This window comes from Meleagris gallopavo, chromosome 10 (genome assembly GCF_000146605.3).
Source record: "Meleagris gallopavo isolate NT-WF06-2002-E0010 breed Aviagen turkey brand Nicholas breeding stock chromosome 10, Turkey_5.1, whole genome shotgun sequence".
Lineage (NCBI taxonomy): Eukaryota > Metazoa > Chordata > Aves > Galliformes > Phasianidae > Meleagris > Meleagris gallopavo.
The window spans coordinates 10,786,277-10,799,511 of record NC_015020.2 but is presented as its reverse complement, the minus strand read 5'-3'; the positions used below and the strand labels follow the sequence as shown (position 1 = coordinate 10,799,511).

Sequence of the window (13,235 nt, the reverse complement as noted above, 5' to 3'; positions counted from 1 at the left end):
GGGGAAAAAAAAAAAAAAAAAACCTGTAATGTTGTAACACAGCATAGGCTGGAATGGAAACAGCAGCAATAGCAGCAAGTAGCAAAGACCTAGAGTGCAGCAGCCATGGATGCAGAAGCAAAGGGAAAAAAAAAAATCTGCTTACCTTTAGAAGGCCTCAAACACACAGGGATCTCCCACAAGATGCCTCCACCTCCACTCTCAACCCTTAAATGAGGTCTGGGAAGGGGTGGATCCTGGCTCCAGCCCTTCTGGTCACTCAGGTTCATTGCACACACCTGGGTTGGCCCTGCCTTCCCACCAGGTGTACAATCACTGCTTCAGGCTGTGACTTAGCATTTCTGCCACATAGGTTAATTTAGCCAGAAAAGTGATCCTCTATGCCCACTCCATCGCTTCTTTCTCTGGTCCTAAGGCTTGAGGCTAATCCAGAACCAGACATCACTTGTGCTGCAACTATTAGCAAAATAGTTATTGGTCATGGTGAAGCAGGCAGGAACAAGACGCATGAGCCATCAAAGACCCATTTCACTAGGAAATAGTCTTTCTCCTGCTTCATTAGAAGAAGTTCAAATTACACATGAAAAACAACTCCAAGACAAAACTTTCAGTTGCACAGCCACAACTCAGAAATGGTGTAAATCACTTCAGCATGGATGAAAACTTGGAGAAAGCACTGCAGTGAAGGAGATCACTCAAAACCTTTCAAACATCAACTGCCAGAAACGCCCTCTAATGCCACCCCTAGACTCAAACCCACCCCAGGCCAAGCATCCAGCCTCACCAGGAGCAGGGCCCCCTACGCACCACAAGATTACAAAATCCCTCTCTCCCTTACCTTGCACAGCACTGCCCACAGCCTGCTCCATCCAGAGCTTGCTCCTCTCCAGTCCAGCACATCTCAGTTGGTACTACTGAGTTTACAGCAGCAGAGTTGGGAGCACTTCAGATGAGGTTCATATACCATGAGGAAGCTCCCCACGAAACCAAGGAATCACTTCACTGGGACCACGATGCATCTGGCAGCAGGGGGAGCAGGAAGGGAAATCAATCATCAAGATTGATTTCACAGGTGGTTTCCTTTCCAGTAAACACTTTTTTCTTAATCTCTCTGCAGTTGGTGGTTCGCAGAATTTTACTCTCCCCGCTCTGAGTGCATTTTCTTGTGTGACAAACATGGGCAGGATTCATATTTGGATCACTGACCACAGAAGAACGTTTTTGTGACTGCATTCCCAGAGGTTTCAGAAGCACACACTGCTGTGGGGAAGCACTGGGAGGCTTGTAAACAATGGCACAGAGCTGAACATTAATAAATGTCACAGAGGAATAGCTCTCACCACATTCATAGATATGCAGCTCAGATAAGATTTTAAGAACTACGGTGCATAAATCTCTCCCCAGTCCAGGTGGGTCCCTATTGACCATGATTTTGCTGCCTTTAGCATTTGTCCAGCCTCTGTGCCACCAGCTGTGCCAAAATTCAGATACGTTGTTCCACACAGCACCGCATCAGCTCCCGGGTCAGACCAGAGGCTCCAGCTTTTGTCCAGTCTCTGGCACTGCCCACTGACAGATGGATTATTAAGAGCCAGGCTCTTCCTTTGGAGGAATTTTCTCAAAGATCAGTTATCACAAAACTGAAGTCAGCAATTACATTCTAAATGCTAGAAAACTAGCATTGAAAGCATGAGGGTGGAAGATTACACAACTCCACCACCTGTCCAGTGCACCCCCACTGAGCCAACTGCCACACACCTTTGCTCCGTTTAAGTAATTAGCATAATTAGGACAATTAACCTTTGTCTGAACCTTGTCCTTCACACAGGTGTGAAAACGCATCCAGTTACAATTCTGCAGGTTAATCAATTCTCCCTGTGCAAACCAAGCGTTCTGTTTTTCAAGTCGATGAGGCTGTTTTCCACCAGCTAGGCAGAGCACTGTCTGTACTTATTCCCAAGGCAGTAGTTATGCTCCGCAATTGAATTGCTTCTGAGAGTCATTAAATACCATAATTTAAGTTCCAGTCTCACTGTCAGCTAGCAGAAGCTAGCTTAAGAGGTAGGAGGGATGAAAGTCACCCACTGCATTGCCTTCTTTGTTCTGTTTGCTTGTTACAGCTCAAAGACTTGCCTGCTCCATCCTGCAGGTAAGCTACAAGGAGTCTGCCTTCCAAAGAAAACATAGCAAAAGATATCTAAAAGGATCTGCCTCTTTAGCAAACTTCTAGAACTACAGACCCAGGTTGAAATTGAAAGCACGTGCAAGCCAAGCCTGCAGAAAACATCTGAGCACTATTCAAACTACATAGAAGGGTTCAGCTCTTCCTTGTTCAGTGGTCTCCCGCTATTTTCTTGGGTGTAAAATTAGCTCTTTAGTCACCAGTGTATTTCCTATCTCCCACTCTTCCAAAGATTCAAAATTAGCACGTAGGTTCTCAGAAAACTTTCAGATTCTTAGTTAGGCGGTCCCTAAACCATGGCAGAAGTCAGTGATAAACTTATTACTGAGAGCTGGTTTTTTCCTCTAGTGTCTTTCCTCACAGCAGGCTTTGCTTACCCAAATACAGTCTTTCCCAAGCCTATGACAGCTTAAACAAATTCCTGACTTTGTTGAGAACATTTCTTTACATGCTTAGCAGTGAATGCAAAAGTGACCCATCTCTTGGCAGAGATGTTTGTTAGGTTACCAAAGGCAGAGCAACAGAAGGCTGCAAGCCACATCCAGTGAGGAGGTATCATGAGATGCCTCCTCTGTGCATTCAGAGCATTTGTTTTCACATCAGTTCTGAGTTCTTTGTTTAATGAACCAACCTAAACTCTGTTTGATAGATTTCGTATTGCAGCCCACATTGGTCCCAAGAGACTGATCTGAAAAACCTTCAGAAGAACTGGGTGACTTCCAGTCCCAAAGATGTTTAATACAGCCTTGCTCACTTGTCTGAAGCTCTGCAGAGATACAGCTGGAAGTAGCCTTATTGTGTCTAGCTAGTGAATAGTAGCAATAATGCAGTACTGGCAATAGCCATCTTTAAGTTCTTTGGAGTCAGTCAAATGCCTCTTTGGATTTTAATCTCCTTTGGAGTCTCCTGTGAATTTTACTTTAAGATTACTCTGAATTCAGCTTCTCATTTAACATTCATTAAGCAATCAATTAAGCCAAAATCTACTTCAGCATGGTATCTCCATCCAGAAGTCATATATCACCAAATCTGACATTTGCATGTGAAAAGCAGAGTGTTGATTTAAATTGTACTCATTTAGCCTCTCTTCCACAGTATTAAAGACCTCTATATTTCTAAGCAGCAGTCTTAATCTGTCCTGACTTCTGAGCCTTCCCTACAAAGCATTTCCTGAGAGTGTTCATCCAGTCTTCATGGCAGGGTGCAGGACACACAGCAGAGCAGACCAAGTGCCAGGCTGCAGGCCTGACATCTGTGCTAAACCTCACCCCTTTGAGGATCCAGGGACTCCATCTCAAAATTAAGATGGTGATACTATTTTGAAGCAGTGGGAGATCACTGCCAGAAGCACTGAAAACCCTGCTGGCTGTCCTATCCCTGTCCTTGGCAACCTCTGCTTCCTGCCCAAGGTAGCTCAGTTTCCTGTAGCTGTGTTTACATGATATAAAGAGGAAATATTTTCTGTTTATATCTGCTGTTCTAACAAGCTTTGAGCCGTTTATCACAACTGCTATCATTATGCTCTCTCCTAGGTGGTAGAGAACAGGGCACGGCCTGCCACAAGCACTTACGGGTGGAACATGACTGTCACACCAAAGGTGTACGGAATGGGGAGGAGCTACTCAGCCTCTCTTGCACATCCTCTCTTCTTTATCTTCTGGAGGAGTGTTTTCTTGAATGCAGACACCACACAGTGAAATGACAATTGTAGTTTGGGGCTGAGCCAGGACCTGGTGTTAAGCCACAAGATAAACAAGTGGAAAAGGCTTTCTGGATGGCCCCTGACCAACCTCCTGCTTCAGGCAGGGCTAATAACAGAAGCAGAGCAGGCTGCTGGCCTATGTCATCCCATACCATAGTTCCCAGTCCCCAGAGCTAGTATCACTTCCTAGGGGAGTCTCCCTGAGCTCAGGAATCTCCAAAGGAAGACGAAAGTTCTGCAGAGAACGTGTCTCACTCTGTAGCTACAAGCCACCAATTCTGCCTCCCATCCACAGGGCAAGCCTTCTGAAATTAAGAGCGTCCTACAGCAAGCATGCCAGCCAGGCAGACAGTAGTGCTAACCCTGCTCAGGTCCCCAGGGGCACATGACCCACCCAAGACCAAAATCCCAGTGAAGAAGGTGGTCCCCACACAGCTTAGATCATCAGCACTTCCTTCCCGTGCCACCACCATGCATCATGGAAATGTTTGAACATCACCTCCCACCCCACAGGGAAAGCAGTGCAGGCGGTGCCCACAGCCATGCAGGAGGCACGTGGTCTTATCTGGAGCAGGCAATACACCAGCCTGCACAACAGCACACGGGGGGCTCAGGATGCGGGTGCTATGTGGCAGCACCAGACACCCTCAGTGCTGTCCCAGCATTTACCTCGTCGCAGGGAATGAGCACTGCTGTGGGATCAGGTAGACACTGTGCTGAACAGTAGGGAGGAAGGAAGGAGTTTCCAGAAAGTCCTCAGCATTGGCCATTCTGCTAGAACACTCAGGCTGGGAAAGGCTCCACCACACACGGAAAGAAGGGCTTTATCTCACCCCAAGCTCCCACCACCGCCACCTGTGATTCACCCGTCCCAGCAGAAGTGTCATTTGCAGAATGCAAATACATGTGAATCACCTGTCTGCTTTTTGCTGCCTCTAGGGCTGTTTTGGAAGTATCATACCACCCAGCCACAGTGCTACACTGCCCTGGAAGATGAGGGTGATAACACTGCAGATCATGAGTTCTCTTGGAAGCACTGAAAGGCAGGGCCAAGTAGTTCAGGCAGCACACAGGGACACTGGCTTAACTTGAATGTTAGTGGTGCACGTGTGATTGTGCTGGAGTGGCCCTCCCTGCAAATGAGATATGTTCAGCAGTCCTTGTCTCACCGAAGGTTATTCTTTATCTGGAAGACCTTCAGCTTCATTCAGCATAGAGATCCCTGGCAAGGTCCCCTCAAAACCTAATCCCCCCCATAAACCTCTGGCCTTGGATCCTTGTTTTCTCCTTGACTGCAGGGTTAATGTGTTTGTGCAGCCATAACTTTCTCTCATTCTGTTCCTCTTCAGTTGAAAATGCCCCTGCAACAACAACCTCACCCACAAACTGCAAAAAGTCAGTGCAGTGCCATGTCCCCAAGATACTGGTCTCCGAGACAAAGGAGATTATTTTTGTGATTCTAATGCCCTTAAGAACTCAAAGGCAACTGCATCAGGCTGAAGCCTTCGGTGCATCCCCCACACCTGCATATACATAGGAATTACAGCACCTCCTTGAGATCTCTGACCGTTCACGCTGACCTTGTAGGGCTTCTGAGTAGTTCCTCCCTGCTGTGTTGTCAGCTCCCACACCTTCCCCTCCTGCAGCTTCACCCTTCTGGCAAGGAGTTCATGGCATTTCCCACTCCCCAGAACTTACCACAGCCCCATGCATCACAGCCCTCCAAACACATCTCCTGCCTACTCACCTAAGTCACTTTTTCACCAGGTCTTGCAAATACAGCCACTGTGCTGCTCTCACTCCTCAGCATCCAGATCTTACCTCGTGCAGGCGAAACAGAACTCTGTGGCAAAGGAGAAGGGTGCTAAAACCTTGCTTATGAGATAAATGAAGTATTTTCACATACTGCCTTTTCTTTATCTGCAACAATGGATCGTAACCACCTCTGGATAGGATAAACATCTCATAAAACATTAGCAACTTCGCTTTATCTTTTCTTCATCATTTGCAAATATTTGCATGTGCTTACTGCCCCAGCACAAGGAGGGTTGGTGTGCAATGTATGAAATTCTAGCTGTTCCCCACTGTGCATTCACCTCATCCACCTCCAATCACTTACTCTCCTTCAACCGGGCATATAGCTGCATGGAGAGAAGACACCTTTAAAGCTGTTGCATCAGCTACAGTGGTGGGTAGAAATTAGTTTACTTTTGGACATTCACCCACATGCGTACATAAACAATTGGCTGCTGCCTGCCAGCATTTAGGCTTTTTTTTTTTTTTTTTTTTTGCCTATCACAAGTATTGCCCCTCCAGTCAAGCTTATTCTCTCCATATCCTTACCATTGTCAGCTACTCATTCCAATGTCTTACCGCACGTGAGCATCTTCCTTGGAGATAAATAAATAAATTAATTTATTTATCTTCCTTGGAGATAAATAAATAAATTAAAATAAAGTACATCCTGGACTTGAGTTCATGCAAACATTAACAAAGATGAAGAAAAAAACCCCAAACACAAAAAAAACACAAGAAAAATATGAGTCGTCACAGATCGCCGAGAGAAATTCAGTGACCTATGGAGGTGTGCAAACACACAGCCCATGATGCCACCATGCATCACGGCTCCCTAAATGCTGGCAAGCAACATGCAAATCATCAAACAGGATAAAAACAAGAATCATACATCACCTGGAAAGGCATCATAAATAAATAAATAAACAAGTAACCAGAAGTAAAGAGCAAAGAGAAATACAACGCAGGACACAAAACGTACCTACAGATAATAGTTGTCAGCAGAGGCCAAATGGGAAAATACTGCCTGGGAAAAAAGCGTACATTAATCTGGGGAAAAAAAATAAAAATAAAAAGCAATTACTTCAAGCTACAAAGCTTTCTAATTGCACAGAGAAAACTGGCTGTGACAAAAAAGGCCCAGCAAAAATTAAAGCACAAGTAAACAGTCCTTTCACGTTTTTACACCTACAGTCAAGCTCTGAAGCCCCTGTGTCTTCTAATGCATAAGAGCTCAGTTTCAGGATACATCAGAGCATTCCCGGGATATCAAGCCACAAAAAGGGGCTGCAAGATTCTATTTGGTAGCTGGGAAATGCACTTTCTAGCAGGTCTCCATGAAGAAACATCCCTCTTGGCTATAGCTGTATTCCCAGTCTACAGCCTCATGCAGCTGCTGAAACCACTTTGGATGTCTCACAAGCAAGTATGCAGTTGGCAGTCATCATACCTTGGTGCTTGACACCAGCCTGGAGTATGAAAATAAGACACCCCAGAGAATTACTTGCTGGCTGCCCCATGTTTGAGGGCTCTGTCTTGCCCTTTTCCATGAGCAAGCAGTCTGAAGGCCCTGTGTCCTTGGAAGGGATGGACCTTATCTACTGCCCACTGCCTGTTCTCTGCTGTTAGGCTAAACTTCTGTAGAGACAGCACCCCTAAAATCTCCATAAAGCATCATACCAGGGACTTCATCTTCTGTAAAACATAATAGGTAGAGTAATATACAAATTTTGTAATAAACAATAGATTTTGTAACGTACCCATTTCTTCTACACTGTTTTCCAAGGTCATCGCAGGAGAAACATTCCCTACAGACAGCTGCGGTGAACATTTGTTCTTGCTGGGGTTGGTTCTTTCAGGTTGACAGACCAGCTTTCAGGCAAACAGACTTCTCCCCAGCTAGCCAGTAAACACAATAGCCCTGCAAAACTCTTCCCCCATATCTGCCACCAGGACACTTTCAGCAGCATTACTGTGACAATAAATTCACATTTTCCAGCCCAGAGGTGAGACTGAAGGCAGGCATCTGCCGCCAAGGCACTTACTAGCTACATTTAGCTTTGTGCATTCACCATTTATCATTTGCTTTTAAAAGAAGGGCAGGAAGAAACCTGCCCCATCCTCAGGGAGGTGCAGAGCCTGGATGGGGAAAAGGGCAATGGCAGGGAGAGGAGTCCCAGGGAGGAGCTGGTGCCAGCCTGTGGCACAAGGACAAGCCTCGAGGCTGATGGAGGCCTCACTAGCGGTTTGCCAGTGGTCCAGCCCAAAGCTCCAGCTGACAGGACTGAGCGGCCAAGGGAAGCACTGCAGGCAAACACCTTACGTCAGTTTCATTCTCCCTCCTTGCTCTGAGTGGTCTCTTACTAAAAGCATGCATTTTTTAGTTTCTATTAGGCTTTCCTTTCCAGCCACAAGTGCTCACAGGAGCATCTCATTTGTAACAGACTGCTGCAGTATGGTGGCAGCTGCCTAAGGCAGACACGGCCACCTCACAAGCCCCAGCTCTGTACCCCTGCTTCCAGGTCACTATCCTTCCCACTGGAACTGTTTATTTTTAATATCCTGACCACAGCCATCTTTCCCACAAGTCTGCACCTGTGAGACTTCATTTCTTCGCATTAGCAATCATTTCCAGATCCTTCCATTTGCTGCCTGCTCTCCCCAGCCTGACACAGGGCTTTACCTCAGCACACAACTCTACATCAGGTCCCAGACTTAAAGCACTCTATGAGGCTGCACTGCCCTCCTATTAACACTGCTTCCCAAACCTTGCAAGCTGCAGGTTTTATTTCAGGCAGGGTGCTGGGTGCCCATGCCCACTGAGGGCTGTGGATAGTCGGTGCTTCCATAGGGTTCCAGAAGGTTCCAGACCCCTCAGGAAACACCAAGGCTGCAGCTGAGCCCAGCAGTATGCTGGTGGGGCTCTGGGTAAAGGTGTTTAAGAAAGTGCAAAATGCTCTGCCAGGCAGTGAGGGTTGAGGGAAAAAGTGGCAGAAACACCTGAAGCGCTGAGGTGAGAGGAGAGAAAATGGTGCTGCTCTACAGCACTGAGGTGAGAGGAGAGAAAATGGCGCCCGCTCTGCAGCGCTAAGGTGAGAGGAGAGAAAATGGCGCCCCTTTACAGCACTGAGGTGAGAGGAGAGAAAATGGCGCCCATTCTGCAGCACTGAGGTGAGAGAAAATGGCGCCACTGAGCAGAGATTCTCCTGCAGCCCCTGGGGAGAGCAGCTTTGTCCTGATGTTCCTACATGGCTCCTTCCAAGGGCTGCAGAGGGAAAGCATAAATAAAAAGGAAGAGAAGAAAGGAGCTGTATCAGACCGGAGCTGCCATCCCACTACCCCACCAGGTAGGAGAGACATGAGGGAAGGGGCATAGTGGAATACAGATTGGGAAGAACTGTTGTTTATTTTGTTTTTCACTATCCAATCCATTTTAACAGGCAGTAAGTTAATTTTCCCTAGCCCTCAAGCTTTTCCATTTATTTTCTCCCCTGAGTCTGTTGCAGTGGAGCAGCTAGGTGAGTACTGGAGAGCTGCTCAGGGTCAGCCCTCTGCAGGTACCAATTCTTGTCTAAATTTCCACTATTCACACATCTAGTGGGTTTAAAGTGTGCCCCTTCTACAGCATATTCCAGGTGGGAGTCAAAACTTTCATCGTGGCTCAGTCTTGCTTCTCCATAAAGAGGTATCCATCCCTGTTCAGCACACAAGAGTAGTGAGAGGGAAAGCTGTCTCTGTAATGGAGATATGTTTGCAGTGCTGATAGGGTCAAAGGAGACCATGACCCTATTCAGTGGTGTGGGGAAGGAGGGATTCCCAGCAGATGCTGTCATACTGACTCAGCAGCTCTGAGCTCTCAGGGCTCCACTGCCTACCTGCTCCTATTTACCTACTTAGACTCAGCAAAAGAAGACTGTAGGAGAATCTATTCAACATGCTTTTAAAGACCACAGGAAATAGCACTTTTAGAAAGCAGAGCTACAGGGTCAATGTAGCTTTTTTTTTCCCTCCACCCTAATCACTCCTCCCCCCAAGGAAGTTAAAGAATGAAAAGGGTCAAAGGGGTGAAAGAAAAACCAAACTGAGAAACCAGTTATGCAAGGTTGCTAACAAGCAGTTCTGTGAAAGGTGTTCATACCCCTAAAGAGCAAAAACAAAGTGTTTAGCAGCAGGACCAATCTTGCAAAAGATGCAGATCACTAGAAAAGTCTCAAGATAGCAAAAGAGACAACTTGATCACAAGAAAGAAGTGTCAAGTTTCTCAAAAGTCTGTACAGCAATACTTGCTGTACAGTTGAAGTTACTAGAAGTCTATGATTTAAGATAAATGTTGGTTTCTTTTCTCTAAGCCATGTCTTCTGTTCCTATGACCTTATTCTCTCCCCCTGAATAGCCAGGTGTGCTGAGTTGCCCTGACCATGGGTGGGTAGAGGGCAAGACTCACAACTGGCCCAGTTTCGTTAGTCTCTTGATGCTTGGTGTAACTCCACTATGAGTACTGTGAAAAACTTAGCACGCTTTGCTTCACAGTGTTCTATAAAGTTACATGCTAAACGTGGTTTACAGGCAGTGAGCTGAAATACAGAAATGAAACTGCTGCTATCGAAGTGCCCACTTTAGGATTTTTCACAGAATTCAGTGGTTGTACAGCTCTTGGGTATGCTCTTCATTCACACCTAACAGTTACAAACAGCAGCCTTGAGCACAGCAGTCTTGTGGTCTGCCAAGTCATCACCATCCCACCCTTCTCTCCAACACATCTAGCTCCCTCCCATAAGCAGCACTGAATTTCTGTCCACTTAGCTCTCCATGAAGTCTAAGGATGGTGGTGGCGTGAATAACTTCGGCTGACATGGCACCTAGACCTTTAAAGGCTAGCGTCCTGCAGGACTAGCACACAGAGACAGGAGCTCACATCACCTCATACAGCCTGCACCCTTTGATGAACTGCCTGGTACCAGAAGGAGTGAATGCTGTTGGGGGCCATCGGTACAAGGTTCCAAGCCCCTTTACAGGTTCTCTGATGCTTTCTATTTCCTAATTTGTTAGACAAGCTAGAAGAGTGGAAATTACAAAACTCCTAAAAGACTCATGGTTCTGCTACTTATACTTAAAAAGTATACTTAATACGTATAAGTACTTAAAAAGTACTTAATAAGTATACTTAGAAAGGTTTTTAATTAGGTTTCCTAGCATAATAGAAAGGTGGGAGTTGTGTGGAATGGCTTTATTTGTTCTCCTAGGCAGGCTCTATGCCAGGTCCTGGTCATAATCTGGTACTTGATGGGGCTGTCTCAGACTGGGCATCCATCACCGTATCTTTACTATCATACATGCTTCCTGGGAACCAGGAACAGTCAGGCCAGCAAGTTACATTAGCATCAAAACACAAGTCACACATCTCAAGGTCCAGTGCACAGCACCAGTTATTTCTATTGTATCACTGTCTAGATGATCTTGCCAGGTACTGGGACAGCACTGGATACAGTAACTGTATGGATACATTTACTGCTGGATGAATCATACCAGGTCTTGCCCACAAGCTCTCCCCTGTCCAGAAGGGAATGCATGTAATACATAATAAATGCTTCAAGAGCAGGGAAGGAGGAGACACAAGCTCCACAAGCAGACCTAATGATACCTAACGTGGTCCCAGCTGGATCAAGCAATTATCATCCTCTCTTCTCCTTCAACAGCCTCTCCTGACTCACTTTCTCCAGTGCAGCAAGCAGGGTCTCTACAGGATGTGAGTAGGGAGTTTCAAGCAAACCCTGAAAATGATTGTTCCCCACCCATGCTGTAAGAGTAAGTAGGGCAACAGAGGAGCCTGACTCAATTTCTTGTAAGCTCAGATAAACAAGAAAGTGCAGCTGTGGGCAGGGGGCAGAAACAACGCCCTACCCCCAAAAAAACTTCGACAGCTTTCATGTTTGCAATGGTTGAAGAGCTCACCTAACAGATAGTAGCTCACTAAGCCACAACAATTACCTCCTGCTCCTCACAGCAGCAGCAAAGAAACACACTTGCAAAGTCACACACAACCTGGTGGGCTGCTCAGCAGCAAGGACGTGCAGGACTGACTTCAGAGTGCCAAAGCAAGAATCATCACAAAGGCTGCAACAACATCCTGGGCTTATTTGAGAACTAGCCTGATAACCTGCCCTTGTCCAAGCTAAGGACAGAAGTGGGATTTATTCTCTAAATATCCTGAATTTCTCCCAGCACTGTCCTTTTGAAACCAAGCAGCGAATTAGAGAAATCACATCCTCTTTTGTTGCTTAAGCATTCTTAATCTTCTATTATTTAAATTCCTCTTTAGGAACTTTAATGGAAGCCAGTTCTTGCATACCCGTTCTCCATTGCAGATACCTCAGCAGGGAGCAGGGATAAACAGATTAGCAGCAAGTCAGTCTTTCAGCACGCCCTTGGGAGCCTTGGCTGAGATTGTGCAGCTCATACCAGTTCTTTGGCTGACCCTCTGACAGCTGAGAACTGCAACAGCCATAAACACGTTGCACTGTTCTTTGGGAACCTCACGTCCATCATAGCAGCATGAACAGCTGTCTTGTAGGCTGTTTAAGTTAAGAAGGAAAAATCTCCCTCTCAGATATTTTTTCTGTTTTGTTTTTTTTTTTAATCTCTTAACATAAATCTCACAAATGATGCCAAGTGGAATGCATGCCCCCAGCACATGGTTCAGGAGAGCACACGCACTCTGTGGGGAATTAAGGTAGGAAGGGAGGGGGTTTGCCTGTGATGCTGAGCTGAGACTTGTTTCCATTCCTCCCCATCTCTTAGGTCCCCTCCCTCTGCCCAACAAGGATAGGGCAGGAGGTCCACTACAACACACAGTCCTACTTCTCATGTATCAGGGCTTTGGTTATGTGCTGGAAGAGATGAGTCAGCAACAAATTGTTGTGTCTTTATTTCTCATCTTTCAAATAAAATTGAGAAATTCACATGTAACTTCCCTCACCTTGCATACCAGTTCCTCTCTCTTCTTACTCACCTCATCCCCTTTGCATTAAACCTCAGTCACTTAGTCATGCCTAAAACTACACTTTTGTAACCATGACGTAACATGCCTCCTCTTCTGAGTGCTAGAAAATAAGAGTATATATTATATACTATATATAATATTATATACATATATACATACACACTATAAAATAATATTTAAGCTTCCCTCCTTTCCTTCACAATCCGGTTCATATATTCTTTAGAGCTCCATGACCTGGAAGTAACCCCACAAGACACAGTAATCAAAACTTGGAAACATTAAGGCTGCCTTTAAGGGGGAAAAAAAAAATTGAAAAAGAAAAATAGCAGCAACAATGAAGCTTTTCTGATCAAGCAGACAGAAGATTGCTTCTTAACTCAAAGGATTTGAGAGCAGCTTAAAAAAATATTGGTTCTTCCATTCTTGTGCTCTCTTTCCTCTCTTGGAGAGTTACAAAAGGAGTCATAAAACACGTATCAGCTAACTACAACAACTAATCTGTGCAATGTTGTCAACGGTTTACGGGCTGGTTCGGCCCGGTTCCGTGACTAGAAGGG

At 45.7% G+C, this 13,235-nt stretch overlaps 1 long non-coding RNA gene across 1 annotated transcript; it reads right to left on the bottom strand.

Moving 5' to 3' along the window:
• Positions 1-273: 273 nt before the first annotated feature.
• Positions 274-13,204, bottom strand: LOC104912334. The gene is made up of 4 exons (XR_794602.3): positions 7,439-13,204; positions 6,661-6,728; positions 5,632-5,727; positions 274-1,019 (listed from the first exon to the last, which is right to left on the bottom strand). It is a non-coding gene; the product is annotated as an uncharacterized LOC104912334 (long non-coding RNA).
• Between the last annotated feature and the right edge of the window lie 31 nt (positions 13,205-13,235).